We start from the raw sequence: 5,964 nt of genomic DNA, 5'->3' as shown, positions 1-5,964 counted from the left end.
AAACTTGAGGAACTTCTAACCTACCAGCATGAGATTCATTTGAGCGAAGATTTCAATTAAAAAACATTCCTTAAGTAAAGGTTTACGGTAGCTTGGTTCTTCGAAATTTTGTTTAAGGAGAAAAATTTCCAGTGTCTATCTAAAAGCCTCGTTTGGGAAATTGGTGTTAATTTATCCGAGAGAAAGAGTTTACATTGTTGCCAAAATCAAGGGGAATAAAATAAAGCAATAAAAGAATCTTTCTAACAGCGGTTAAACGGCTCTGTTGAAATAAGTGGGTAAACTAAGTTGATTGCTTCGTTTTCTATAAAGGGAAGGTGAAAAAAAATCAAAGGGGATTTGAGTTTAGTCAAAAGCATAGTAGCACGATAATGTTTTTAGGTTTGATTCCTCCATTTTTACATTATTTTTTTAAAAATTACTCTTAATTATGAATCAGTGATAATTTGTAAAGAAAAAAAAAGCATTTAATATTTTGTTTATGCGAACACATTCGCTAAAACAATGAAAAATATACATAAATATATCTAGAAGATATTTATTTAAATATATTAGAGAAAAAAATTCCAAATGAAATAAAACAAAAATATAACAGAAAAACTAGTTTTTTTTTAAAAAAATCTTAACTTGATGTAAAAATGGTTTGTGTTGTAACATGCTACAAAATTATCGTGAAAAAACATTAAAAGTACAATAAATTTTCATTAAAAATCAAATTTAAATCTTGAGAAACATTCTTTTAGTAAATACATATTTTTCAAGAAATGTCTCGGTTTTTTCGCTATCTTTTGAAGCCCCAAATGCTATATTTAGGATTGAAAATAAAAATCTGAGCCCTTGGAAAATTTTAGGAAAACCATTCTTTCTATTTATAAAAAAAAATTCACAAATTAATTTAATTTCATTTAGTAATAAATGGAGCTTTTGAGACAAATATGACAAATTTGGTAATTTTAGGTAAGAAATTTCCAAATATTGTTATGGACCCAGTTTTCAGAAACTGTATATATATCAACCTTCTTTAGCCACAGAACAATTACCTTTGTTTTGATACAAAAACAAACGTTTTTTTCTAAAGAGATTGTGTTAACCAAAAAGAAATTTTAGCTAAGAAAAAACATTTATTATTAAATATAATGAATGTTTATAGAAATGACAACAAACCGCTACGAAATTAATATGTACTCAAACTAAATCGACGGTTGATATGGACCCAGGCGAAAAAAAGTTTCTATAAGAAGGGTGGCGTTTGCACAAGTCGCTTGTTTCTGAATTGTATTTTTTTTGTTGATTTGCCACCATATGGTTTGATGAAAATTTTAGATTCACAGTTTTACAAATTGTGGAAACATACATACACATTCAAGATTTTGTTGCGATTCACCTTTGGGTGATTTCGCACAGTTTTGGAGGCCTCATCAATCCCCAACTAACTTTAAGAGTCAAGCCGAAATCGAACTCTAAAATACATATATCATCCGTAAAATGACTACAAACTTCTTCAAAAATCATATGTAAATTGCAGGATGCCACCAGATACCACCGATGGTACGTCATAATGACGAGATTGTAAGAGAGGGATGTATAAGGAATACAGGCAAAGAAGTAAAATTGTTCACAGGCGCTTTATAAGCCTTTCAGTGCAATAACCGCATAGTTATGACACAAAGGATGATTATATACGGTAGAATTATCGGCCGTCTGGAATGTGGGCGTAAACAGCTGGAAGTATTCGAGGAACTTGGAATAGCCCAGAGTGTCATCTCCAGGCTTTGGCAACGATTCCAAGATGATAGTAATCTGAGTAGACATTACAGAACAGGTCGTCCCCGAGTTACAACGCCGAATGAGGATCGTATTTGGCAGTTACTGCCAAAAGAAACAGATGGAGCACGTATCAAAGCAGACGGAGCATCGTTAGCGCTCTTCAGCCACGGGTACGACAGTTTCAAGGCATACCTTGTACAGACGTTTAGGGCAGATTGGTCTATATGCTCGTAGGCCTGTCAGATGTGTTCCCCTTACTGCAACTCACTGTCGCCTGCGGTTAGCCTGTAGTAGAGATCATGAATTGTGGACACCGCAACAGTGAGCTTGTGTGATATTTTACGACGAGTCCAGGTTTAAATTGGAGTCTGATTCTCGCCGGACTTTTATGTGGAGAGCGCCAGGCACCTGTAACCACCAAGAGAACATCACTAAACGACACCGTTAGGTGGTGTAGGATTGCTCGTTTGGGGAGGAATTATTATGGGTTCCAGAACTGATCTGCATGTTCAAATTGGAACCATGACAGGCCAAATCTATCGGGACTTCATTCTGGAACAACATTACATTTGTTTCGGGGCGCCAAGGGCGCAGAATTCGTGTTTATGGATGACATTATCGGGCCTCACCCTGTAAACATCGTAAACGAATGCCTTCGATCGGAGGATATCACCTGTATGGACTGGCCAGCATTCTCACCGGACATGAATCCAGTAAAGCATGTGTAGGACATGCTTGGCCGACGAGTTGCAGTCCATCAACCACCTCCTACATGTCTACCCGAACTTCGGAGAACATTGTTTGATGAGTGGTGTAATATTTCCCAAGATCAATAATTTGATACTCAGCATGCCTAGGCGTTGTATGGACTGCATTGTATCATCTGGTATCTGTATTGCATCGTCTGACACAATGTATTAATCATCAAACCAATTAACCATGCAATATTGGTTTTTGTAAACAGTTGTTTTGTAATTTGCTCCAGGGAGCAAAAAAAAAAACAAAAACAAAACAAAAAAAAAACACCGCAATTTTTATTAATGATATCAAACATATAGCTTCTTTTTATCCATTTACTTTTTGTTTAATAAATAGGCTTGACAAATAAGTCATTTGTTTTGCTTCTGACTCTTTCTTTTCTTGAACTTGCATTATCCTTAATTTATGGACACGAGTGTAGAATACAAAAGTCGCCATCAAGATTTGAACTTGCGATCTCCTGCTCCGAAAATATGCTCTTTAGGAACTAAATCATGGCTCCCAATTTTGCAGTCTATTGAAATACTGAATGAAATATTATTTTTCTAGACTGTATAAAGTGGAAGATGGACTTTGAAAAACATGATGTCACTGGGACCGACGAAATCCTGATATCGTATTTATTAAATAGGTTCTTTAACCATCGAATGCATTTTCGATATATCTTGTAATCTGCTGAAATTCTGAATTGTATACATCGTTTCCAGAGAGAGTTAAGAATTCAGTCAGGCTTATACAAAAACAGGAAAAGAAATGATGGCTATCGGCACCGAAGAGATTCGAACTAATGATCTCTTATTTACTAAGGCCGCCCTTAAACAAATTAAGAGACTGCGCCATATTTCGCCCTCATTAGAAGTTCTAAATGAAATTTAGATTGTGAAAAAGATTAATTATGATCTGAAAAAAGAGATGCGACAGGCACCGACGAGATTCGAACTCGTGATCTCCTGTTTACTAGACAGGCGCTTTAACCAACTAAGCCACGGCGCCACGGGATCGATGCGCCAAAGAAATTCTAAACCCATCTTTCCCATAAAGAGTCAAGAATTTAGAAGACCAAAAACTTAGGATGCAGTGGAAATCTAATGAAAGATAAAGTACTGAAATATTTAAACAAAAGTATCCTCCAGAGTGAAAGTAAGGTGGGGGAGGGGACCAAGAATGACATAAACACGACAAGATTCGAATTTTTGATATTTTGTTTATTATCCAAGTGCTTTAATAAATTAAGTAAAGGTGTCGTATTATGTTTTCTATGAAAATTTTAAATAAAATTTTGACAAGGCATTAAATATGACCCAAAAATTAGAATGCCACACGCGGTGACGAGATTCAAACTCAAGATCTCCTCTCTACCAACTAGGTACTTAATCCAACTAACCTAAATGGTCCAAATTTGTAAGTTTTAGAAATTAGATACTTAATATTGCTTTTCAAAATTATTTAAAAATTTGGTAGAAAAATACAAAGCGGAAGGCACCGACGAGATTCGAACTCGTGATCTCCTGTTTACTAGACAGGCGCTTTAACCAACTAAGCCACGGCGCCACGCTTTGTCCGGAAAGGAAATTCTAAGTCGCACATATCTTTTTGAGAGAGTAAAGGATTAAAGGCGGCAAATCAACAAAAACGGCGTATTCTCTGAGAAGACTCGAACTCACGATCTTCGGTTTACAAGAAAACGCTCTAATTAAATAAACCATAGCGTCAGTCTTTTTCTATGTTACTGACATTCTTAATCACATATATCCTTCTAAGAGAGAGAGAGAGTAAAGAATTCAGCATAGAAAAAAAAACAATGAATAATGCCACAGACACCGACAAAATTCAAATTTGTAATATCTTGTTTTTTAGACGAGAGCTTTCTTCAAATAAGGCATGGAGCCACATCTAGTATACCAGTGGTATTTTAAGTCACAGGCAGCTTCCGTAAAGTGTATAAATTATTTTTAAGGCAAATACACACACACACTGTCAAAGGCATTGAAAAAATTCTTGCTCATGATTATTTTGTTTTCTAGCCAGGAAGTTTACCTAACTAAACGAGAGTGCCACACATTGTGAACTACTGAAATTTTTAAGTCACTCACACTCCTCCCAGAGAATTATAGGATTTATTAGGGCAAAACCCCCTACTAAAAACAGAACGTCACAGCTACTAACGAGATTTGAACTCATTATCGTCGTCTGCTTACAATAGAGTTGATTTACCCAACTAATTCACAGGGCCACGTTTGACAACCAACGGAAATTTTAAATGAAACAATGTGTTTCCAGTGTTTGTAAGGTATTATCTCATTTTTTATATAATTTTTTTCTCTTTAAGATTTGATTTTGATACGTGACGGGATATTACTCAATTTACATTGGAAAAGAAATGATGCTATGTTTCACTCTTTCATTCATATTGTGCCATGTTCATTCTTTCAGTTTTCTTGTAAGATATTATCTATATTTCTTTTTATCACTGTTTTTATTTTTTATATAATCACAATTGTTGTCATCTGTACATAAATTTGCAATTGATTACAGCATACTATCTTTTCTTAATGATTAAAGGCTTCTACATCTATACCAAATCTGATAGGAGTCATATGAGCTGTAGAAAGGAAAGTGAGTTCTAAATGTAGTGCGAAGATTAATTAGGGACAAAAGTAGATTAGATTCGAATTCAGGGTCTCCTATTTATTTGACTTGTTTTAACGAACTAAGTTTTGGCGTCACATCTAGCAAGTTAACGATGTTCTAAAAATATATAGCTTTTCTTGAGATTGTAAAACATTGATTGGATATAAAAATTGAATATTACAATAGTGATATTTTTTTTCATACACAGGTGCTTTAATTAACCAAATTATAATAAAACATTTCAGATTTATTTCAAAATATTTAGTTTATTAGTTAAATCTCTAAAAGCTGAATTTAACATCCAGATTTGGTCACAAAATTGCCTTTAACATCAGATTAACATCAGATAAGTTTGTAGATTAAAATAAAAATGCGATTGATTGTGAAGAGAGGTAACCCTATATTATCTTTTAACTATAACAAGATCTAGGGTTTTTAAATATGGTTAAAAAGTTGTGATTTTATGATTAACAATTATAATAACAAAAAAAAAATTAATTGAAAATTTTTGGAAACTATTTATTTTATATTATTAATGAAATTTTGTTTTTTTAATTGTATGGATTTTGTATTTGATTTACTTATCATCAAGAGTTAAAAACAGTGCAAGAATCAAAAACTATTTTTTGAAAAATGTATGCTTTATTTTACAATAATGAATACTATACCTGGCTTTACTTAACATAGAATAACAAAATAAAATGTAAAAGATGTTTTAAATGCTAGAAAAAGGCAGCTTATGTTTAAATTAAAACATTAATAGAATTATCATACAAAAATTAAATAAATAAAAAAAGCAAAATGAAA

General features: G+C 33.3%; 2 non-coding genes across 2 annotated transcripts; both read right to left on the bottom strand.

The window, feature by feature from the left end:
• Positions 1-3,445: 3,445 nt before the first annotated feature.
• On the bottom strand, positions 3,446-3,519 carry Trnat-agu (transfer RNA threonine (anticodon AGU)). The gene has a single exon. It is a non-coding gene; the product is annotated as a tRNA-Thr (tRNA).
• A 484-nt stretch (positions 3,520-4,003) lies between these two features.
• Positions 4,004-4,077, bottom strand: Trnat-agu (transfer RNA threonine (anticodon AGU)). The gene has a single exon. It is a non-coding gene; the product is annotated as a tRNA-Thr (tRNA).
• Positions 4,078-5,964: the final 1,887 nt, after the last annotated feature.

This window comes from Argiope bruennichi, chromosome 1 (genome assembly GCF_947563725.1).
Source record: "Argiope bruennichi chromosome 1, qqArgBrue1.1, whole genome shotgun sequence".
Lineage (NCBI taxonomy): Eukaryota > Metazoa > Arthropoda > Arachnida > Araneae > Araneidae > Argiope > Argiope bruennichi.
The sequence above is the reverse complement of the archived record's forward strand: the minus strand, read 5'-3'. Positions and strand labels throughout refer to the sequence as shown.